We start from the raw sequence: 25,387 nt of genomic DNA, 5'->3' as shown, positions 1-25,387 counted from the left end.
CGCAAGGAACCTGCTTCTCTCTCTGCCTCTGCCTGTCGCTCTGCCTGCTTGTGCACTCGCATGCTAGCTCTCTCTCTTTCTCTCTCTCAATCTTTGACAAATAAATAAAAAAATAAAATCTTTTTTAAAAAAAAGATTAAGGGGACGCCTGGGTGGCTCAGTTGGTTGGACGACTGTCTTTGGCTCAGGTCATGATCCCGGGGTTCCAGGATCGAGTCCCACATCGGGCTCCCAGCTCCATGGGGAGTCTGCTTCTCCCTCTGACCTTCTCCTTGCTCATGCTCTCTCTCAAATAAATAAATAAATAAATAAATAAATAAAAATTAAAAAAGATTAAGGAAGCAAATGAACCCTTTAAAAAAATCTTTAATTAAAAAAAAAAAAAAGAACTCAAAGCTAGTGTTAGGTTTTTGAATGTTGGAGTACAAAGGGAGACTGATTAAAAAAAAAAAAAAGCAAATTCCTGGACCTCACTTCCAGAGATTTTGATTGGGCACGTATATTATTTCCCTATTACTTTTTATAACAAATTACCACAAACTTAGTGGCTTGAACAACATAAGCTTATCTTACAGTTCTGTAGGTTAGAAGTCTAACACCGGTCTCACTGAATTAAAATCGAGGTGTCAGCAAGGCTATATTTCCTCTGGCTGCTCCAAAGGAAAATCTATTCCATACCCTCTCTAGGATCTAGAGGCTGTCCACATTCTTTGGCTCATGGCTCCATCATCCATTTTCAAAGCCAGTAACACTGCATCATCTCTCTGCTTTTCTCCCATAGTTACATATTCCTCTGCTGATTCTTCTCTTCTGCCTCCTCCTCTACTTTGAAGGGCCCTTGTGATTATAGTTGGGCCTCCTGGATAATCCAGGATAATCTTCCTATTTTAAGGTCAGTTGACAAGCAAACTTAGTTCCACCCAAAACTTTCATTCTCTCTTGCCACGTTAACATAATATAGTCCCTGGTTCTGGGGATTAGCATGTGAACATCTTCAGGGGGCCATTATTCTGCCTAACACAACAGGTTGGGGTGGGAAAGCCCCAGATTGGGGGTGAGGCTGGCCTTTTAACAATCAGTCCAGCCGATTCTAATAAAAACAGTCAAAACACACTCTGAGAAATACTCCTTTAGATATTTAAGCACAACATGTATATTTGTCCAGTTTTGAAATGCAAACAAACGCAGTAGAGTTGGTTTAAACAAGAGATTAGATGCAAAGAGAAAATTTAAATCAGACTGAATAAGCATATAGTTATCTAGTAAGAACTGTTCACAAAGGGGACAGAGGTATTGGTAGATTACTTGTTTTTTGTAGGGGTTATATTCTAAGGTGCTGCAGGGTAGGATTAATTTTAAAAATTATTTTACACCCTGGGTATCAAATACCAAGAAAACAACTAGAATGTAATTTAAGATGTGAAAAGAAAATCTTTACTGAGGAGTAATACTATACTTGACTAAATGTTATTTATGCTTTGATTGGTCAAATTTATTTCCACATACACATTATTTACACTCCCACATCCCCCATATATATGACGTATATGAGGCCTCCTGAAGTATTTCTTCCTATCTCCTAAAACCTGTAACTATGCTAGGAAGAGTCTCTAATCCCTTAATGTATATTATTGAGAAGAGCAGATTTGTTGAGAGTTATATTATTTATAAGGATGAATTCAGCTTTTTAGTTGTGTAATTTATTCTACTTTAATAGTATTTTGGAACATCGTCTACTTTTTGCATAGACTGTTTATTGGTCTGCTGCTCACAAGTCATATTTTATCAAAGCTCAAGAAAAATTACTTTAAAAATTTTTGAAGTGGCCATGAGACTCAGTAAGAGATGGATGTTGACAATAAGCATAAGATTTTTTTTTTAAGATTTTATTTATTTATTTGACAGACAGAGATCACAAGTAGGCAGAGAGGCAGGCAGAGAAAGAGGAGGACGCAGGCTTCCTGCTGAGCAGAGAGCCCAATGAGGGACTCGATCCCAGGATCCTGGGATCATGACCTAAGCCGAAGGCAGAGGCCTTAACCCACTGAGCCACCCAGGCGCCCCTAAGTGTAAGATTTTTGAAGAGTACTTTCATCAATTTAGTTCCCCTATTTAAAATACAAAATATTTAAATCTGCTTATGTGCTTAATTTTTCCAATTGCAAAGTACTTTTTAGAGCTCAAGTATGGAAAACTATCCACACTACTATGTGGGAGAATAGAGAACTTTAGCGAACTCTGAAGTTTTAATAAATGAGCATGTGAATTAATTAAACCAATATTTAGTCAATTCCTACTCACCTAAAGTGTTAATTCTCAACAATCTATGAGTAAAGTACAATTATCTGTCATTTTTTAATGAGGAAACATTCTGTGTTGAGTGATTTCTCCCAACTCTTATAGCTATTAAGTAGTAGAACTAAGTAACTATTCAGACTTGGATCTCTGATTTCCAAGGTAAATGCCCTTATTAATATAATCAGGCTTCTATATGCTTCATTCACTATGCCAGTTATTATCATCATCATCATCCTCATCATCATTATTTGGTGGGGAGACAAAGTTTCACTTTATTTGTAACCGAGTGTGTACTGATTCTACAAGGGTAGAAGGCTGACTCTCAGGGAAGAAAGGCTGGCCAGTGTTTGGCCCTGAAGTTGGGGATGATGTCTTCTAGGGCTAGCTCTTACTGCTGAACCAAATAACTGATTTCCAGAACTTAGTAATTAGTCAAGAGTTGGTATTAGGATATGTACTCCATAATTTCAAGTAGTTCAGTATCCCATAAGTCACTGGAGTCAAACGTCCTTCAGATTTAGTAACTACTTTCCATATGAAATCTTTCTGGGTATTTAGGTGTTTCAGTTGTCAAAATATGTTTTTACTCCATTTCATCCATCTACCAGCTTGCTCTTCTCCTAGCTATAGAAAATGGAGGCCTTAAAGTGTGGGTGTGAACATGTTTCTGTATTAGTCCACAGCCTGGTCAGTAGCCAAGACCCTATGCTAGGATGAGGTCCCTGGAACAGGTCCCCCCACGCTAGGTACTTTGAGGGCCACAAATCAATTCCAAAAGATGGTGATTGTCCACCCAAGCCAGACTTCTCTGATTTCCTAAGTCTTTCTCTGGTGGTATTTAAGTCATCACTTGACTTAAAAGTCAGCACCAAATCGGGTAATTAATCTATTTTTTGAAACTGAAATTTAGTCAGCATTATCCAATGGAATGTAAGTATTATATAACTCAGTTTTTCAATCCAAAATACTACTAAGGGGTGTTTTCTGGAAGTATGCAACATCTAACCATGATAATATCCAAGGTGATATTAAGAAGCACTAGACATGACATGAGGTTCATGGGTAGGGCACAAATTAACACTGAATCACAAAAAGGGATTGTTTTATTATTTTTGCAAACATCTTTCAATCCTTGTGATTTTATCAAGGAAGAAGTTGTAGTTCAGTGTTAGTCTATGTCTAGACTTCTTAGATCCTCCATCTTGACAAGGCAAAGCACATTTCTGAGAGTTTTCATCAAGTAAGAAACTGCCTACATAATTTACCACATATTGTTATTTTTACTATATTATTCACTGTTCCTTTCTATTTATGGCAAATGATTCTGGTTTTCTATTTGTAGAAATGATATAAAGTTTCATTTTCATGTAAATGTATTAAATAAAAACAGCAAATACATTTCAGGAAAAAAATACAGTAATGCTGGTGATACTACAATGAAGCAAAAGGTGAAGAGGAAATGGAAAGGACTGAAGACTGGCAAACATTGGTATAGAACAAAAGAAAGCTGACCTGGCTGTTTGGAGGGTATTCTGCCACTAACTTGTTAGTAACATTGGGCACATCACTTAACATGACTGGGTCTTAGTTTCCAAATCCTCTCTTTGAACAGTGTGAGCTAGATAATATCTGAGGCCTTTTTTAGCAATAAAAATTTGCAACATAATTATAATTTTAGTAAAGCTAAGGGTAAAGTTCAGAAAAGTATTTTGGTTGGTAATATATTTTCAGGCCTATTTGATTTTGTGCATATGTATTTTTGTCTCTGATTTTGGAGTCTCTCCAGTCAATAAAATCACCGAAGTCCATCTTCTGTCTTCCTTACTTTTCTTTCTAAAAGTTCATCTGTACCTTATGACCAATTGGATTTCCTCTCAGAAAGCTGTGGCTCTGGGAAGCAATCTGGAGTATACATTATCAATGAAAGGCTATGCTACATAATAGTGTAATGAATTATCCCCTCTGGAATATTAGTTGTCTTAATTTGTGCACCCTTAGGAATAACAGTCCAATGAACCATGGAATTCCAGGCCCATGTGAGAAATTTTGAGAGGCTTTTATTTTTTCTTTCCCTTTCCCTTTCCCTTTGCCTCTGCCTTTCCTTTGCCTTTGCCTTTCTTTTCCTTTCCTTTCCTTTCCTTTCCTTTCCTTTCCTTTCCTTTCCTTTCCTTTCCTTTCCTTTCCTTTCTGTAAGAGTAGGAGAACTCCTGTGCATAAGCTTTGGGGGAGGGGTAGAGGGTAAGAGAGTATCTTAAGCAGGTTCAACGCCCAGCTGAGAGCCAGGCAATGCTGGAGCAGATCTCACTACCCTGAGATCATAACCTGAGCGGAAATCAAGAGTTGGGCGCTCAACCGACTGATCCACCCAGGCTCCCTGAGGGGCTTTTCTAATGCTTCTTAAATAAAAATTTAGACAACAGTCTGTCATTTACATATAACAAATCCAAATTAATTTTATTGCAAGACAAGGAGAAAATCAATAATAGAGTCTAAAAGATCTCGGGTTCTAAAGAGAAGAAAGATTTTGGGTTCTGAATAGTAGAACATATACCCTCTTTTCCTTCAGACAATGCCTTTCTTTTTCAAGGTGAAGGCAGAGAATCTTTCTTTTGTTAACTGCTTTATTCTCATGGTTTTAGAGTTTATATAAAGTTATATTTTCCAGAGGCTCATGGAAGCTTATGGCAAGATTCCATTTAAGTGTATTATAAAGGTCCATAATTGAGTATTTATTAGAAAGTGGAAATGAGAGTATAATTTTTCTTCTTGCCTTACTTTTAGCCTAAAATTTCTAGTACTGGCATTATCTCTGTCTCAGCTTTTTTTTTTTTTTTCTTCTTTTTAAAGGAATTCTTTCTTCCTCAAGGTCACCCCAACACGATCCCATCACACAGATATACCAGCCTTCAGGTACAGGATGGCAAAATATTTGTCAGAAATTCTCCCTGTTGCTTTTGGCATTCAGCCAGGCCACACCTCTAAAGGACTTACTAAACAACTTAAAGAAAGATCAATTTTTTTCTTTCCAGATACATATTTCACTGTCCTCTTCTCTGTAGCCTTAGTCAAAGGTTGCTTTTAGACTTAGTATTCCTACAAATTCAGCCTCCTTGCAAGTAAGATCCCCATGTCTCCCTTACCTCTACTTTCTCTTGGCTCTGCTATGTGTGATTTTGCTTCTCTTACACTAGACACTTGCTATTTCTTCTTGGTTGGCTGGCTTCCCACTAGATCCTGAGACTGAAAAACAGGTTAGATTCGTTTAGTCCATGTCTGTCAAGGTCAGGTTCCTTGGGTGGAGGAAATAATTTAAATGAATCTCACTGATTTTGAAACAGCTCCATCAAAGGCTGCTTACAAAATAAGGCAAATGGATTTTGAAATTGCTGCCTTGAATATATACCATGGCAAAGTCTACTGCCAAATTTTTTATTACCTTAAGTGTCTATTTGTAAGTCTAAATTCCACCTGTTCACCATTTACTAAAATCACACTCCATTATTTGTGTGAGCATTTTCATTCATAATTAAGAAAAAAAGTATAAGTATAAACCACCCAAAACACACATTTTTTATTAGGATCACCCCAAAAAGCACTGGCAATGGAAAAAGTGTCTCTTTCCCTTTTATGTATCCTGAAGAGCAAATTTTCACTTCCGGGGTAAATTATTCTTCATATACAGCTGGACTAGGCGAGCAAGTGTGATACTACAGGGGGAGGAGAGTGGAATTTGTGGAACTAGTTACTCTTACTCAGTTGTTGTTTAAGATACTGTTAAGTCTGGCTTATGGTTATTATTATTCTTATTATTATTCTTTATTTCAGCCCATTGGTCATAGTAAAGGATTGTCTGAGAATCCTAACTCAGAGAATTCAAGAGAAGGTTTTCTTCCAGTATATATATATAAAATAAAATAACAATGACTAAGAGTTGTTATTATCTGTGCTTTTGATCTCATTCCTTCTTTGGATGAATGTGAAGAAAAGTTAAATTAAGTAGAAAGCCAAGGAAATAACTAATCTCTAAATATCTCAGACCCTAATATACTTGAATTTCCCCCCAAATTACTTACACTTCTTTAATCAGCTGAATTATATACTGTACTACAAACGTTACACTTTGCTCTCTAGGCCTGAGGCTAAATAGTGACCAGTGAGTTGGGTACTCCTGGGGACAAATGATGCAGTGATTCAAGATGCTCATCCTGAGTGCTGTCTTTGCTCACGGTTTTGAACAGGTCACTTTCACCTCCCTTGGCCTCAGTTGCCACAAGTAAAATGGAAGAATAATGGCCACATTATAGAGAATCTTGCTGTGAAGATTAAAGATGATGTCTTTGAAATAGTGCATGGCAATGTTGGTGTTTAAAAATGTTATTCGTGGGGGGCCTGGGTGGCTCAGTGGGTTAAAGCCCCTGTCTTCGGCTCAGGTCATGATCCCAGGTTCCTGGGATTGAGGCCCACATCAGGCTCTCTGCTCTGCAGGGAGCCTGCTTCCTCCTCTCTCTCTGCCTGCCTCTCTACCTACTTGTGATCTCTCTCTGTCAAATAAATAAATGAAGTCTTTAAAAAAATGTTATTCATTATAATGATTCCTCTTAAGTAAGAGAAAGTTACGAGTATGGTCTGTATTATTTCGAGATGTTAGTAGCATAATTGCCATTGTGTAAATATACCAAACCCAATTCCCAGTTCCTAGCCCTATGGCTGGACATTTTTTTCTGCAACCGTAATAGTGTTGGAGGCATAAACCTTTCTCTTAATTATATGTTATGCAAGTAGAACAATTAGTAATGGTTATTTATAAAGATTACAAATCTATTTCTAAAATAAATCAGCCACATAGGAACACCTTGAAAACCTTTTTTCTTACACTGGTCACATTCTTTTACTCTTAAGGTCCATAATGTAATTTTATTTCTATAAAGATCAACTAACAACTTCTAATAATGCATCTGACTCACAGTTGTCCGTCTGCATTACCATCTATGGTTAAGCAAAAGCAGAATAGCAGGCTTTCTCTATTTAGGAAATGTTAGTCCCATGACTGATATTTATTAACAGCTCATAAAGTATGGGATGTGGTCTGACTGCAGAATGTGATAATCAAATTCTAAGAGCTTATGACAAAAACAGTAAGGAAAACTGCAAATGGATTCCTGTGCATTGCCTAACAGTGTCATCTAAGCTCCATGAAGGCAGGGATCTCTCTGTTCTGTTAAAACTGTATTCTCAGGCCTTAAAACAATTCCTGGAACAGAATAAGCACCAAATAAATATTTGTTGAATAACTGAGCTTTGATTTACTATGCTATTAATAAGTAGTTCTTTTGTTTTGCATTTAAATTTTTGTGTCTTAAAACAACACCAACAGGGGCACCTGGGTGGCTCAGTGGGTTAAGCCTCTGCCTTCGGCTCGGGTCATGATCTCAGGGTCCTGCGATCGAGTCCCGCATTGGGCTCTCTGCTCGGCAGGGAGGCTGCTTCCTCCTCTCTCTCTCTGCTTGCCTCTCTGCCTACTTGGGATCTCTCTCTGTCAAATGAATAAATAAAATCTTAAAAAAAAAAAAAAAGGAACCCTTGAAAGCTTAGCTAGAACAAGTGAAGGTATTCAGGATGTTCTTAATTTATCTAGTTGGATTGAAGTAAATGACAGCATTAATCACTTTTTTCTTGATTGTTTGCTTTTTTTCCCTCTGCAACTCTAAACCTTAAATACCTTAGATCTAAATCAAACTATTAACTTTGGATGTTCTGGGTAACTAGGTGTAGGAAATTATTCCCTAAATATGGAATTGCTTAGAATACCAGCTGTTGAAGTAAGAGAACTGCATAGTCTCTGTAAATTCATGCTAATAGTGAAATGTTATGGAAAAGAGGGGAAGTTGTTATAACTAGTTCTCTCTGCCTCTTTGTCTGCCTCTCATGATACTAAAAAAAAGTTAGCTGCTCTTCTTGAGTAGAAAAAAAATTATTTTTCCATTGTGACAATGTATGTGTACGTGTTTGTGTGGGTACTGTGCATTTACATATATATGTAGGAAATTAGTGAGTATGAGTCCTCATACCACTGAAACCCATAGACACTAACTTCCATAGGCCTTGGACAGTATATCTTAGAGTTTACATTAGAAAATGGTAGGACTATTCTAATCTATAAACTACTTCCTTGGAATTTGGATTTTTTTTGGTAGACTGTAATAATAAACTCAGGACAGGGTATCAGTTTCCTAAACCATGAAGCAATGTCATCTGATGACTCCTCATTATCCTGAGTGAAAAATTTGTCTGGCGAAATTAATGTAGTTCGTTCTCAATTTAGCTATAGGTTACTATCCAAAAATTTGTTTGTGAGTTTCCTGTCTGAACATGGAGCAAACATATATTCTCAGAGAAACAACTTCCTAATGTTAAGACCAATAGAATATGTGGTGTGAAATTGGAGATCTTTAATGACAGAAAGCTAAAGCATTCAAAGAGAATAACATTACCTACAGGACTTTCTGTCTTAAAAGACAATTGTGCGGTTATAAACCCTGAGCAAAGACTTCAGTGCTGAATTCACAGAGCACCACCAAGGTGAAGTTTTACAGAGACTTTCCTCCTATAAAGAACAGAAAGTAGTTGACTGTGGGAGCTAAATTTCATTGCTCCTTAAAGGGTCATGTTCATAATCTAGTCATGGTCTCTCTGTTCCACCTCACTATTTGGCTTTGCCTTTAGTAGTATCATAGAAGATGTGTTTCACTAGGATCCAAGTTTATTTCATTAAAAAATTCTTCTTTAATATTCTTTTCTTACAGTAACAGGGGCATTTCTTGATTTGTAAGTTCTTGGTTCTTCAGAGAATGCAACAGAAAACCTACTGAAAACTACCAGTAATGCAACTTTTTAATGGATTGCATGCTTGGCTTCAGATGGTTCCCAAACAGTTTTTCATCCCCTTTTGGTGATTACTAGACGATGAAGGAACTAAATGTCTTCTTTTGTATTTGCAACTTCATTTACCAACACTATATTCTCTGCAGGGGCACCTGGGTGGCTCAGTGCTTTTGAGCTTCTGCTCAGGTCCTGATCTCAGGATCCTACCTGGCACTCCCTGCTCAGAAGGGACCCTGCTTCTCCCAATCCCTTTGTCACCACCTGCCCCCCCTGCCCCCCCCACCTCGTGCTCTCTCTTGCTCTTTCTCTATCTCAAATAAATAAATAAAATCTTTTTAAAAATACCATATTATCTGTAAAACTTAAAGGCACATGGCAGCGTCAGGAAGAAGAGAGGTGGCCTCATGAGAAACACTGAGGAATGCGTTGTGAATGTACAATTCCATTTTGAACAGTATGCTTTGTCAGAGTGATCCTTCTGACAGATTGTGTTCTCTGTGTCCTTTATAGTTTGCACTAGGATCAGAGGAAAGGTTTTTTACACATACCCTCTGTACGGACGTTTCCTCTTTTCCACCGTCCTCCTGGCAAAATCTCTCTGAACATGCTTTAGGTGACATTTGGAGAAGTTGATTCCTTCAAGTTTGTAATGAACAGGAGAACAGAGTCTACCTATGACCTCTGGGCATTACAGCTGGCCAAACTAGTGTACTTGTAGGACACAACTAATGTGTTTAATTAATACCCGTATATACACAATGGCATGAAACACGGTCACCTAAGAAATCCTCATGATTTCAGTGTGAAGAAGGGAACACAGGCACATCCTTCAAAAAGCTGAGACTACATAACCTTTTTGAGAATCTACAGGATATTCACAAAAATTGTCATGTACTAGGCCAGGGATGAAGCTTCCACAGTTTCCAAATATTAATATCTGGTAGACTACATTTTCTTACCAAAGTGTGGGATAATTAAAAATCAATAACAAATGAATACCTTTGAAGATTGTGCAAGTCCATAATATAAGCAGCGGGATTCTCTCCAGGTTACTGATTCTGCTTAAGGAATTTAAGTCTTTAAAAATGGCAGGTAATAAGTGTATCCTTTCATAATATAACAAGTTTATCAGTAATCTAACATAGGTGAGGCAATGTTTAGTAGATAATCTCATTAACGGAAAAGCTTGGGCACTGTAATCATGATGGTTCCATGTTGTTTTTCTGTGAGAGTATTTGGTGGAAACAATGAACGATTTTCTTTTACTCTTGTATATTTTATAATGTTTCTATAATTAGCTGTATTACTCTTAAAAATGAGAAAGATGTCAAGGAAAATAAAGAGTATACTTCTGACAAGAAGCAGCTTCCTAACCTACTCTCAGAGAGTAGCCTCTATCAGGAACAATCTAATTCTAATTTATTCTAATAAAGTTAAGTTGTTTTTTTTTTCTTTTTTGTAACTCAGTAATTCACAGGAATTCAAATCTAATACACATTTTGGTTTGGTAAGGAAATCATACTTAAAAAACACCCTCAGCTTCTTTAGAAAAGAGTAAAGTCAGTCCTTTCTCAGCATTTACATTTTGTTAAGGATAGCAACTAGACTTATTTAAACTCAAGGGGTTTAAGTAAACCCAGCAGTAACCATTTATGACCCTGTAGCTGAAAGGGTTGCTGCTCTGCCTACGTCCTCCTGGCCCTCCTGAAGGTCACCTCCAACCATGGTGGACACTTGTTGGACCTGCCAACAGCTTCCTTCCCCAAGTACTTCCATCTCTGCATTAGGGCCTTTTCTGGCTACTTGGAGAAGAGAACTGGCTGGCAGTGACTTTGAGTTAACCTTTCATTGCCACCCTGAAACAAGGAGAGTGGAATTGAGGAATTTATACCCCAGTGGCCTCAGCTCAGCATAATCGGCACCTGCTACATATTTCTCAGAGGGTCTTCGGCAAGAGTGGGTCCCACAGTAGAAACCTTTCATTTTTTTCCCCTCCAGTTTTACTGAGGCTAATCGACATATAAAACTGTATATATCTGAAGTGTACAATGTGATGATTTTATATATGTATACATTGTGAAATGATTACCACAGTCAAGTTAATTAACACATTCAGAACCTCATATAGTTACATTTTTATTGTTGCTATGATGAGAATGCTTAAGATCAACTCTCTTAGCAAATTTCAAGTGTACAAACATTATTATTAACTGTAGCTACCATATTGTCCATTTGCTCCCCCATAACTTACGCATCTTATCACAGGAAAGTTTGTACCTTTTGCATCTCCAGTTTCCCCCACACCTCAGGCCCTGGCAACCACCACTCTTATTTTTTTTTTTTTTAATTTCTGTGGAAACCTTCTCATTATTAATATGCTTCTTTTTTTGGCATTCTTCCCTCTACGATCTCATTTCCTCACTCTCACTACTTAGACATATTACTTGCATTCAAATCCTTATGTCAAGATCTGCTTTCCGACAGGGGAATATAACCTCAATTATATTTGCATGCTAGATTTTAGATAGTTTCTTGAAGCCAAGGGCTTTTTCATGTTTACTCTGGAATACCTGGTACTTACCATGTCCCCAGCACATATAAAGATACAAGTTTTTCCCTAGGTCTCAAGTAGATCTAAATCCAGCAGGGAAGACAGCCACATGGTCTTTAGAACAAGGTAGACTGGATTCATTTCTCTAAGAAGTACAACAAAAGTGCTACGGGAAGTAGTCACTAATAATGCATTTGCAGATAGGCAAAGGCTTCACGGAGGAGGTGGTATTAAATCAGGTGTTGAAGGATGCCTAAGATTTTGACAGGTGGAGAAAAAGGAGGGAAAAGTAAAAGAAAAATAGCAAAGTCACAGACGTGTTCGAGTACATGGACTACTGGAAGAAAATAATAATGTTCTTGGACTGTATGTTGGGGTACATGAAACAGAAGTTGAGAAAGCAAAATAAACATAAATTAGTTTACGGCAGCCTGGACATTCAAGGAAGCCCTGAAGAGTGGAGGAAGAATGTTTCAGAACTGTACACATAGAACTATTTTTTTTTTTCATGTGACTTCTAAAAAAAAAAAAAAAAAATCTCACCCACACATTGACAGTCACTTCCTTTGCTAACATTATTTTGAGAGTCTGACTCACTAATAGAGCATTTTCCCTGAAACTCAAGACATTTAGAATTTTTTCTTTTCTTTTTCTTTTCTTTCTTAAAAAGAACAACAAAAAGAGACAGGAGCTCCTTTTCTTGCCTGCAGTTGTTCATACGTTGTGCTGTCTACTACATAAACATATGTTTATACCTTGTGCTATTTGATTAGAATTCATTTCTTTAAGCCTTCCACTTTGAAGCTATCGTGCAGCTCCACTTTTTCCTGAAGGGGACTATGATGTGAGTAGTTCTCCTTATCGTGTGAATACATTTGTGGACAGGAAGAGGCAGGGAGGCCAATGTAAGGATCGTGGAGTATAATTGGGTGGGACAAGCACTGGTCTGGAATCAGAGGACTTGGGCCCTAGCTGTGGATCTGCCTCACCCCAGCTTTTTCGCCTTGGGCAAGTCATTAAAATGTTTGCTGTCTTTAAAATGATGTGTTGGATTAGAAGATCTCTAAGATCTCTTCTATCCCTAAAACTCTTATGATGAAGCAGAGGTCAGAGGATAAAACCAAGTCTCTTATGCATGTCCCACACATACACAGTTATTGGAAAGTTGATGATGTTATAACTTTTTGGAAAAAAAAAAAGTACAAACAGTATTGCCACTAGTTCCTTTAAAAGATCTGTTTCTGATGATTTAATGTGAGCACCATCAATTAAAATAAGCATTAACAGTGCTCATAGAAAATAGTAATTTTCTAAAATGCATCTGATGGCACCGGGCCCTGAGGTATATTCCATTAGTTGCTGTAAGATAACAGAATTTCATTAAGAAATGAATCACAAGCAAAGAACTAGATTCTGGATGTATCCTATTTCCCAGGGAAATGTAGACATTATTAATGGATGGTAGTCTGTTTTGAGATCTAGTGCTAAGATATTGCTGTAGCACGAAACAAGAGGTTTAAAAAAAAATCAGTTGTTCCTATACTCACATACACTGTATAAAATAGTAGTTAGGGGAGTAATCATCAGCATTTTATTATTACCTTCTTTTACCAGGCACTTTCTAAATCGTTTGTTTGTCTGTTTGTTTGTTTTTTTAATTGGAAAATAGTTGAGATTGTTCTGTGAGTGTTTTTCTCCCAGGTGACATGATGGAAAAGGTTTATGTTTTCCAGAAAAGCAGAAAAATAACTGTGGAAGCAATGAGCTCAGGGACAGAGAGAGTGTGAGAGAGGAAGTCCTTCTGCCAAGGGTAGCTCTTGTGTGAGAGCACAGAACACAGCAGCATTCTAATCTTCACATTTTTTTAAATCTAGAAATATGAAGTAGAGTACCAATATTGTCAAGGGAATCTGGAGAGAAAAACTGCTACACTCAATAAATATTTTTTTAATCATATTGGATTTTAGAAACCTTTAGCCTGATTGTTTACTTTTCAGACATCAAACAGTTCAGGGGAATACAAAACAAACTATACTTTGAACCTACGAGTACAATGACAAAATAACAATTTTCTTTCTAAAGCATTTGAAAATATGTCCAGGATGTCCTTAAGAAAATTCTAGATCCACAGACATTAAAGTTAAAAAAAGCGATTTGGTGAGAAGTGGTGAGGAGAACAGGCAGAAAACAAGAAGGGAGAAAGAGAACTGTATCACAGTCTGCTCCCTGTGTCAGGTAGCTGATTTATGCTTGATATGTGTTGATTTATGTAATCCTCACAGACAAGCCTGTGAGGTAGGTATTATCTTTATTTGATAGTTACTAGAACTGGGATTCATGAAAGTTAATTAACATGCCCAAGATACTGTAGCTGACAAATGTCAGAGATCCCATCTGATTTTAAGAGTTGTGCTCTTTGGAACACCATGCTATTTTTTTTCTTAAAAGATTTTATTTATTTGACAGAGAGAGAGATTGAGATCACAAGTAGGCAGAGAGGCAGACAGGGGAAGGGGGGGAAAGCAGGCCCCCCTGCTGAGCAGAGAGCCCGATGCGGGGCTCCATCCCAGGACCCTGGGATCATGACCCGAGCTGAAGGCAGAGGCTTAACCCACTGAGCCACCCAGGTGCCCCATACCACGCTATTTTTGGCATCAGATTATACACCTTTGCTGGAGTATAGGTGTACACAAAAATACTTATTTTCCAAGAGTCAAATCATCATTATATGATTTTAACCCAGGTATGGTAAAGGTCCTAGTACCTAAGTCAAATACTGTTCACCTACTGCATACATGAGTGTCACAGGGCACACTTGGCAGGCTGGAAGCTCCTCAGTCCAGTCTGCTGGAGGGTTTGACACACTTGAGGAGAGACTGAGTACTGCACTAGGGGCTGGGACTGCCCACCAGGAACCCGAGTTCCATGCCTACTGACAAGACTGGACTAGGGTAAAGCCAATGAAGCATCAGCCTTGGGAGTTAAATGTAAAGGGCACCCCAAAAGCAGTAATTAAGATAAATAATACTTTAATGTGATTTTGTAAGAAATAAAATTAGCAAATTATAGCCATAGGCCAGTCACCTGGTTTTGTAATGAACACAAAGTCTCTGAATTCCAAACGGTTCCAAACAGTGGCCTTTCTTTATCTCCCAGGAGTCTGAGGAAGAACAAAGTTCTGACTCTGACTGAAATCAGAATTAAAGGTTACCAGCTGGGGCCAGGCACTCTGTTTTGGGGGCAAGGGGAGAATACTTTCTCTGGTCTGGGGAGTCTCCTATGTTCTTAGAGTAGGAGTTACACTTAGGGTAACCAAACATACTGGTTTACTCAAACTGACTAGGCTTCAGCAGTGAAAAGACTGCATTCCTGAAAACCCCTCAGTCCTGGGTGAACCATGATGGTTGGTCATTCCAGTAGAGGGGATGGAGTTGTACCATTGAAAAATGAAAGTGCATGGATACTGTGCTTGGGGATGACTCTTAGAGTTTAATGTAAGAGGAAGAAGAGTATTGTAGTCTAAATTTGACTCTTAAAATTAGAGTCATGATAGACTGGGTGGGGTCACAAGATGATGTAGTTTGTGTGTCTCAGGCTACACCAGCCTACACCACTGTATAGGGAATCACAGTTTTAGTGGTTTCTCTCGTAGATATCCCCACATGCTACATAATGTCCTCCCTCCCCTAACCCTCCCTGCTCACTTCAGAACTGGTTCTTACTTCTGGAGTCCCTAGGAGGTATTGCACCTGTGATATTGGGCAAGTGCTCGTGGGCTCTATTGTTGGGCATGGACATTGGTGATTGTTGTGATTGAGGGTCTGGGATTTCTGAAGCAGCCAGGGTCAACACTGCCTGCAGGGATGGCCTCCAGCCTTATTGTCATGCTCACTGAACTAAGATTTGCTTCCTAACTCTCATCATTTCCATGTATTTCCTGAGCCATTCCCTGAACACTCCCAAGTTAGAGCTGAATAGAAGTCTGATGACTTCCTAATCAGAGGTGAAGTTACTGAGAAGCTGGAGAAGTGTTATTTCAAGGGCCTTTGAGAAGGTCTGGACTAATTCTGTGTTATCTTTCTTAAAGAAGACTCCTGGGTCCATGCTATGGACTGAATTGTTTTCCCCCCAAATTCATACGTTGAAGCCTTAGCCCCCAGTGTGACTGTATTTGGAGATAGGGTCTCTAGGAGGTAATTAAACAAATCCGTAAGGGTGGGTCCTAGTTCAATAGAATTGGTGGCCTTATAAGAAGAGCAAGAGAGAGAACTAACTCTTTCTCTCTCTCTCCCCCTACCCTTGTTCATCTCTCCCTCTCTTTCAGTGTGCAAACATCAAGGCAAGGCCCCAGGAGGATTTGGTTAGAAGACATGGGGCACCTGGGTGGCTCAGTGGGTTAAAGCCTCTGCCTTTGGCTGGGGTCATGATCCCAGGGTCCTGGGATCGAGCCCCGCATTGGGCTTTCTGCTCAGCAGGGAGCCTGTTTCCTCCTCTCTCTCTGCCTGCCTCTCTGCCTACTTGTGATCTCTCTGTGTCAAATAAATAAATAAAATCTTAAAAAAAAAAAAAAAAAGACAGCCATCTCTAGGTCAGAAAGAGAACTCTCCCCAGCACTCAACCATACTGGCATCCTGAACTTCCAGCCTCCAAAATGGTAAAACAATAAATTTCTGTTAGTGAAGATATCCAGTCTTCGGTACCTTGTTATGACAGTCTGAGCACTCTAAGAAAATCCATTTGTCCATAAACCTGCATTGGACCATTAGGAATGCAAATTGAAATCTTCTTTTCTGTGTCCCTCAACCCAAATTACAACAATAAATTACGACTCCATGAGGTGATATCAACATAGAGACAAAGATATTTTTCAGTGTGGAGAATTGATAGCAACTTAGCTATGAGGAAACTATTGTTTTGAGCACTGGAAGTGAGCACTGAAGGAGAATGAAAACCACAAGGTGAGCTGGGAAGGAAAAAGAGGCCTTTTTGTTTGAACTAAGGAAAACACATCTTGAACCTGGAGGAAGCATGGTAAAGTGGTGAAAAACATAGCTCTGGACTCAATACCTAGATCCACGACTTGTAAGGATGTGTAAATGAACATGTTGCTTAATCTTTCTCTGCCTCAGTTCTTCATCTATAATATGATGGAGAAAACAGGAGTACTACCTAGATCATAGAGTTGTTTAAAAAAAGAATTAAAGTGTGCAAGGCACTTAGAACAATGACTGTAACATTGCAATGCTCAATAAACATTATCCATTTCACTTAAAATAAGTTTCCGCTGTTGCCCAAATGAATGGGATTCTCATCTGTCCAGGTGTACAAACCCTCAACTAGCTCTTGTGTCTTGCAACCATATGCAGTCCATTACTATGTCTTGCCAGTTTTACCTTCTAAATGTTCAATTAATTGACTTCCTTCCACCTCCACTAGAGAGGGAAGGTTTTCTTTGGGAAATAAAATATTTTTCCTAGGCTCCCAGGGAGGAAAGTGGCCAAAAGGTTTCATGACAGACTTAGATTTGCACCATTTACTGCAGTAGCCTCTTAATTCATCGGCTTTTGTCCTTCCCTCTCAAAAATGGATTCTCCACACCTTACGCACAGTGGAGTTTTCAAAAGGCACATCTGATCCTATTACTCTTTTCTCTCCACACCACTCCTCCAGCTAAAAATTCTTCGAGGGTTTCTCTGCATTCAAGACAACAGTCAAGCCTGACCTTTACCAACCTCCCTTTTCCCCTTCAACTATTCTCTGCACCCCAACCATTTAGATTTTCTTTCATTCCCAGATGTGATACGTTCCCTCTGACAATGGGATCATTGAAAATGGTCTTCCATCTGTCCTTAATGTTCCTCCTCACCTTTTGTGCCCCCTCCCCTTACCTGGTTAACTCCAGGTAACCAGCCCAAGCATTTCTTCCTAAGGGACACCCATCTTAACTGTAGCCGCCCCCTTTCCCAAGTCTAGGTAAGACTTCCTTGTTATTTACTCAATGCCTTTCCCAGATTTTAAGGTACACAAAAGACCATGTCTACTTTTGTTCGCCCTCATACCCCCAGTGCCTGGCAGAGTGCTTGGTTCATATGTGATACTCAATAAATATTTGTTGAGTGAAATGAAAGAATGACCAGTGGGGTGGGATTCCATTTATTCTGCTGTTCGATGTTATCTTACTCTGACACAATGCTTTGTTCTTTTAGGCCACTGTGTCCTGGGAACATGGATTATAAGTGTTATCATTTTTCCTGTCATATTAAATTATCATCTTCATTGAAATATTCAAACCTACAGTTATCTAACAAACTTTATTTGAATATCTGAATTCAAGGAAATATATCCAAACAGCTTTTTAGGGTATAAAGTATAATTATACTCTCTCTACATTGAGTCTTGGACCCAGAGACCTTAATTAAAACTCAGCTTCACTTACAGGATTCTCGGAGCCACCAACATCCTTACCAAAGCACCAACACCAATCTTTGAAGAGTTCAGAAAATAATGTTTGCAACTAGATGTAGTTTTGATTGGTATGTACCCCCCCCCCACCCCACCGCTGTAGATCTGAGAAAAAGGAAAGGTGTTATTTACCGAGTAGCACTTAGGAAAACATGTATTGAGGAGAAAATATATGATTTTACCTTATATTATAGTACAAAGTTTTTTTTTCACATGTAGATGTAGGAATTTAAAGAAATTATTTCGATCAGATTGTCTTAGCTGGTATTGGTAAAACTAAGTTTTAAAACTCTGGGGCTTTGAGTTTAAAGAATATCCTTTTGGTGTGCCATATTGTTTCTTCCTCAGGGTGGCCAAGACCCTGTCTGCTGCCCACCTGGCCAGGAGGTAGTCAACACCCTATAAAAGGGTAGTTTAGGTACTATACAAGCTCTAAATTATTTCCTTCCTCCCTCCCTCCCTCCCCCTTCCCTATTTCCTTCCCTCCTACCTCCCTCTCTCCCTTCCCTCTCCTTTCCAGAGGAATTGCTTGAGTTGTTTAAGGTGAGTTTTCTCTCTGTTGTCCAACATTTAGCTGTTTATTTTTTCATGTATGATTTTTTAAATGTTATTCAGAGTTACATGACATTAACAGATACTCAGAAATTAAGTGGATTTAATTCTTCATGCTTTTTTAAAGTTCCACTAGTTTTCTAATTTGTTATTGCTGAAATCATTTTCTACCTCCTCCCACCCTCAAACCCGGAATAAAAGTTGTATGTGTGGGCACTTCAATCTTCTACACATGAACCCTTCCATTTATTGATTTATTTAATTCTACTCCTGGAGTAAGATAGGAATGAATTACAATTCAGGTAAATAATGATTTCATTGTCCCCTTCTCACATAATTTACTGAGGATTGGCACATCTTAAAGTAAATTGCAAAGACCAGAATTGGACTGAAGTGCAGCTATTACACTTCTATGTACAGACAACTTCCCAATAACAGTCTAAAATAGTTTTCCCACAGTGTTTTGTGAACTCACTCGCAATTTTTCTCATCGTGCTGGGATGTAATTGAGCTGAGTCAGGAGGCTTGCACTCAATAGACTGCCTCTTAAAGCAGCTTAAAATTACTTTTAAGATACAGAAAATGGCCTCAATCTTCATATATACATATATGACATTGATTTTCCAAACTCTGTAATTTTTATTCCACATTGTATCAGCCTCACGTATCCTCTGGGATCCATCTGACATTGAATCGTTTGGTTTTCCCAAGCATCAAAAATTTCATGTAAAGTCTTAAAAGTGACTTGAAATATTATCTCTTACTTTACTGCTTATCTTTATATTAATACCTGTCATGGTAATATACTGATTTATAATTAAGTTTGTTTATGACCATGCCAATAGCTCTATCTGTATGTACAAACAGATAAAGCTAAATTCAGTTTGTTTTAAACAGTCTAATTTGCTAAACTGCAAAAATGGAATAAATTAGTCTCATGTTTATGGGAGTGTAGGCAGTGAGAGTTGGGGGGAAATAATAATATTAGTGGTCATTATGGATTGCATGACAAATAAAGTGAAATTTTACCAATTTACAAGTATTAACTGAGAGCCTACAGGACCCCAGTTATTATAGTAGGCTCTGGGATCACAGAGATGAAAATTCTTTGTCTCACTCTGAGAACTCAGTTACTCAAGAAGGTATCCATGCAAATGCAGTGAACCCACTATGCTGGCTATTTGAATAAAATATATGTACAAAAATATTGGGAAACAGAAAAAGAATTACCTAATCCTACCCAATTTGGGGCTTTTAAGTTTCCTTCATTTTCACTTCTGTAAAAAATACTTCAGTAACATATTTTGCAAATGCAAAACAAAACCACCCCCCCCAACCCCAAAACCCTCTTCTACATTTCAGCTTATATCCTTAGAATAAATTCCTCAAAATGGAATTACTCAGGTTAAAGGCATGAAAAATTTTACTGGTCCTTGATCAATATTGCAAATTGCTTTCTTGACAGAATGCTTCATGTAGACATTCACCAGCAATCTGTGAGAGTGCCCATCTCACTATGCTACTGTCAGGGTACAGACTTGTTCTCTTTAAAATTAATCTCTCCATTCCCATCAGCGGAGACAACCAATGAAGCACTTCTTGTATTTCTTTCCAGGGTCATACTACCTGTATTTATAATAGTTTTGTGATATATGGAAATGTACTTAATTTCATCAAGACAAATTCATTATACAGTCAAGTATGTTAATACTTGTTAATAATATCTCATGATTTTCTTTCGATGATTTTCAAGATACCCCACTTTTTACTTTCCTCTCTTCTTTGCTACTGGTTGATGGGTTAATATGATCATTTTGATCAAAGAAGAACTATAACAACTATAACAATCTTGAAAACTGGCAGAAGAAAACTTTCCAGTGTTTGTGTTTGTCCGTTTCATTTAACTCTTCTCAAGGGAGTCCGAGGGATGGCCCATACACAGCGTAAGCCTTGGGTTTTCCAAACAATAAGAGTGATCTCCTCTGAGGAAAAGGCATCAGAAAAAAACTGTCGTTCTGCTGCGCAGAAGTGTGGGAAGTGATGATGGTTCTATCAACTGCCATCAGAGAATATAGCATTTCCAGTAAAGTGAGTGTGTGTACATAGGCCAGTAAGAGCAGGAGTGTGTAAAGATAAATGAAGGAAATTGGTGGTAGAGGAGAAGTACATAGAAAAATACAATATGTTTCAGGGTTCTTTCTTTGAACTGTATGAATTAAAGGCCCCTACTTAGAGAAGAATACAAGCTCTCTAAAAAGCCCTCTTTGTCCTAGATTCCATAGTGACATGATCTTTTATTATACACAGAAGTGCATCCATGGAAACCTGCCAAACTAAAGGAGATTTGTCTTCTCTTTGTTCATTCTCCTTAAAACAACCTTCTAAGTTGTTTTGACATTCAGCTACTTACTAGTAGAAACCTAAACAAAATAATTTAATGCCAGATCTATAGGATGTCAGAATTTAGATAAAATGAATAAAAAATTTATTACCCAAATGTGCTGTAAAACAGCAGAATGATGCATTACAGAAGGTGTTAGAAAATAATTACAACTGTTGAAAAAAATCCTGTCCTAAAGATCAGATAGTATGAATTAAAAAAAAAAAATCTGGGTGGAACGAGTTTATGTTTTATTAAAATTTCTCAGAAAAAAAAATCTAAATCCTTCCTAGTGCAAACCTGGCAAAATACTAAATAGCTTTATCTGATAAATATAAATTTAATTCAGTGAAGCAAAGTCTGAGCTGAGGAAGAAAATTTGATGGAGGAAAGCATAATTTCTCTTCTGTCGTAGAGGGTGATATTGTAAGATTTCCCTTCCTGCCTGGGATAAACAGTAACATAATACAACACCTCATCATAATTTGTGAGGAAGGAAAAGCAGTGAACGTCCTTGTACCTCCATTTTTTTAAAATAATTTTTTTATTTTTTATAAACATACAATGTATTATTAGCCACAGGGGTACAGGTCTGTGAATCGCCAGGTTTACACACATCACAGCACTTACCATAGCACATACCCTCCCCAATGTCCATAACCCTACCACCCCCTTCCGTTCCCCTTCCCCCCCGGCAACCCTCAGTTTGTTTTGTGACATTAAGAGTCTCTTATGGTTTGTCTCCCTCCCAATCCCATCTTGTTTCATTTATTCTTTTCCTACTCCTCAAGCCCCCAACGTTGCATCTCCACTTCCTCATATCAGAGAGATCATATGATAATTATCTTTCTCCGACTGACTTATTTCGCTAAGCATAATACCCTCTAGTTCCATCCACGTAGTCGCAAATGGCAAGATTTCATTTCTTTTGATGGCTGCATAGTATTCCATTGTAAATATATACCACTTCTTCTTTATCCATTCATCTGTTGATGGACATCTAGGTTCTTTCCATAGTTTGGCTATTGTGGACATTGCTACTATAAACATTCGGGTGCATGTGCCCCTTCGGATCACTACATTTGTATCTTTTTTTTTTTTTTAAAGATTTTATTTATTTATTTGACACAGAGAAAGAGAGATCACAAGTAGGCAGAGAGGCAGGCAGAGAGAGAGAGGGAAGCAGACTCCCCGTTCAGCAGAGAGCCTGATGTGGGGCTCGACCCCAGGACCCTGAGATCATGACCTGAGCTGAAGGCAGAGGCTTAACCCACTGAGCCACCCAGGCGCCCCTACATTTGTATCTTTAGGGTAAATATCCAGTAGTGCAATTGCTGTTTTATAGGGTAGCTCTATTTTCAACTTTTTGAGGAAATCCCATGCTGTTTTCCAGAGTGCACCTCCATTTTTCTTTTTTACTTAAAAATGGGAAACATGAACTTGATTTCTAGATTATGTCATCCATGACTTGGGTTTACCCTGTTTTCCCCTTCCTTGTAATGAAATAGAAATGGGGACGCATTAGCTTTTCACTCCTGTTAGCAGTTGTTTTCTTTGGGCAGCTGGGTGGATGGCATAAAGACAATGAGACAGTTTTCCCTGTGGGATAACAATTTAGAGGAACTTTGTTGGGGAGCAGGGTTAAAACCTGGACAGCAGGTTACTGGGAGCAGCTCTTAAAGCAAATGTAGGGTAAGTGTGAGGGGGCCTCATGCTTTTCAAAGCTGATTATAGTCATAAATGATGGGAAAGGTTGAAAGAGAATAGGAAAAAATGAATACTAAGTGTATCTTTCTACCAATAAAGTGTAACATATAAGAAATAATCAAATATTCATTGAAACAATCATAGGCATCAGAACAAAAACTGAGGTCTTCTTGCTTTTAAAGTTTATAGAAAGAAGTTTTTTTTGTTTTTGTTTTTGTTTTTTTGAAAGTTTTAATAAGACTCCCAAGTTTTAAGTAAGGTATTTTTAGATAAGATGTTATCGTTTAGCTTCCTTTCCTGGTACTCTCCCCAGACTCACTCCTCGCCAGACACAGGACCTGGTTGCTCTCACACATGACAAGAAAGCATAGGTCTTTGGCAGTGGATATTCCCTTTAATGGAATGTTCTTTTCTAGATGTTCTCTTGAGTAATTTCCTCACCCTTCAAGTCTTTTCTCAAAAGCAGCTTCCTCATGGAGACCTACCCAATTAGACACTGTACCTAGTAGCACCTCCTTCCACCCAGCCGACAAGCCCTTCCTGAAAACTCTTCCCATTCCTTTTCCCTGCTCCACCCCTTTTTTCCCATAGAATTTATCATCTTCTAACATGCTGTGAATACTAGTTTTTTTTCAATATTTATTATTTATTGTCTGTTCCTTCTTCCACCCACACTCACTCCTTCCCAGAGAGAATGCGGAACTCCAAGAGGTAAGGATTTTGGGGGGAGATATATATCTATAGATATAGATATACATATACATATAATTTTTTAAAGATTCTATTTATTTGAGGCGGGGGAAGAGAGAGAGAACATGGACAGGGGGAGGGGCAGAGGGAGAAGCAGACTCCCTGCTACCGAGCAGGGAACCCGATGTGGGACTTGATTTCCGAGCTCCAGGATCATGACCTGACCCAAAGGCAGACACTTAACCGACTGAGCCATCTAGGCACCCATATCTTTGGTGTTTTTTCTTTTTTTTCTTCATGGGATGTGTCCAAACCACCTAGTACAGCACCCACAGGTAAAAGGTAAAAAGGTACTCAATTAGGATTTGTTAAATAAATAAACAAAAGTTATGTAATCCACATGAACTGCAAAGCACGTTGGGCTAAGGAAGACAACAGAGAAATTTTCATATATATCTGCTTTTGCTGTTGTTGGGAGATACCGAAACAGGAAGCCAAATAGATTAAGGGTTTGTTTTGTTTCCTGGGAGAAGAACCACCTAGAAACTGGTCCCTTTTACTACCCAGTTTACAGTATTTCCTGAGATTAATCATATCTTGCATTTGAATGATGCTTCTAGATTTTTTCTTAAAGGCCTGTCTTGTATGTTAGCTTGCTTTAGTCCCTATTTTATAATAAAACTAAAGCTCAGAGAGGCAAAATCTTGTCCAATGTGTTACATTCAGCAAACGTGACTTCACATTGGGGTATCTAGGCTTTCTAATTTCATTAACTATCTTCACAGAGAGAGAAGACCAAGGATTACCCCACTGAGAAGCAGAAAGACAAGCACTGGGGTGTGTGTGTTGTGGTGGTACTCAAAGTGTGATGTCTGTCGGCAGACGAGGAGGAGAACAGAGACGAATCGTTAGAATTACAGGAGAATGTCGTCATTGACAACGACCTACATTTGTTGTTCAGTATTCAAAACATGTTTTAAAAGGCTAAAATGATATCTAAAGTATATTTCACAGTGCTTGTTTATGCCTTAACTGCTGTAAAATTTAGACTTTGTGAGGGGATTTATCATTATTTTCCTTGCTTCTTGTCATGTAACTGTAACTCATTTAGAAACTTAAGGTCAACACTGAAATTTTGTCATTGTTTTTCCGTAGTTCTCAGCTCTCCAGCTATGAGTTCTCAATATTAGTAGCAATTTTTGCTTTTTGTTATCATGTATTTGTCAGATATTCTGGAATACACAGCTGTTAACTGCAAAACTATTCTTTTAAGTGTCAACCTTCAATCATTCAGCTCTTTCATTTCTATTTTTTCCCCTAGCAGCTGTTCTGTTGATTGTCTAGAAAATTGTCCCTTCTATGTTTAAAATTAAAACAGGAAGTGCAAAATAAAAAGGTCATATGTGAAAAAGGATGGTAAAATCCTAAGAACCCAAGGGTTGAGCACCAAGAAATTGAAATGCATATGCCCCGTAAACACCCCCACATGCACACATTTGGAATGCAAAAACACACACTTAATGTCGGCCTTATTGAAACAACTCAGGAGAAGTATCAAATATGTTAAGTGCACACTAGGTGTTTATTACTTTGCTAAATGCTAAAACAAACTTTCAGGAAGTAGATAAGTTGTTACTGCCCTCATTTTGTAGTTGAGGAAACTGAAGCTCAGGGAAGTTAAATGACCTAATCAAGAGCCTACAGCCAGGAAATTGCATAGATGAGGTTGGAACTGAGTTTTGTCCTGATTTCAAAAGCTTGTGTTCTCTTCTCTTTTTATCGCCTTTTCTCCTGATCTATTTCAGACATACAAAAAACTGTACAGAGAAAAATGAAAATCTAGGTACCCATCTGTCAATTTAAGG

General features: G+C 38.2%; 1 long non-coding RNA gene across 1 annotated transcript in view; it reads left to right on the top strand.

The window, feature by feature from the left end:
• The window catches only part of LOC125100936 (uncharacterized), a 67,834-nt gene extending 51,691 nt beyond the window's left edge, over positions 1-16,143 (top strand). The window contains exon 3 of the long non-coding RNA XR_007127702.1: positions 16,056-16,143. This is a non-coding gene — a long non-coding RNA (uncharacterized LOC125100936). The remainder of the gene's footprint in view (positions 1-16,055) is intronic.
• The last annotated feature ends 9,244 nt before the right edge of the window (positions 16,144-25,387 follow it).

The sequence above is a fragment of the Lutra lutra genome, chromosome 5 (genome assembly GCF_902655055.1).
Source record: "Lutra lutra chromosome 5, mLutLut1.2, whole genome shotgun sequence".
Classification (NCBI taxonomy): Eukaryota; Metazoa; Chordata; class Mammalia; order Carnivora; family Mustelidae; genus Lutra; species Lutra lutra.
This window is presented reverse-complemented; position numbering and strand designations above follow the sequence as displayed.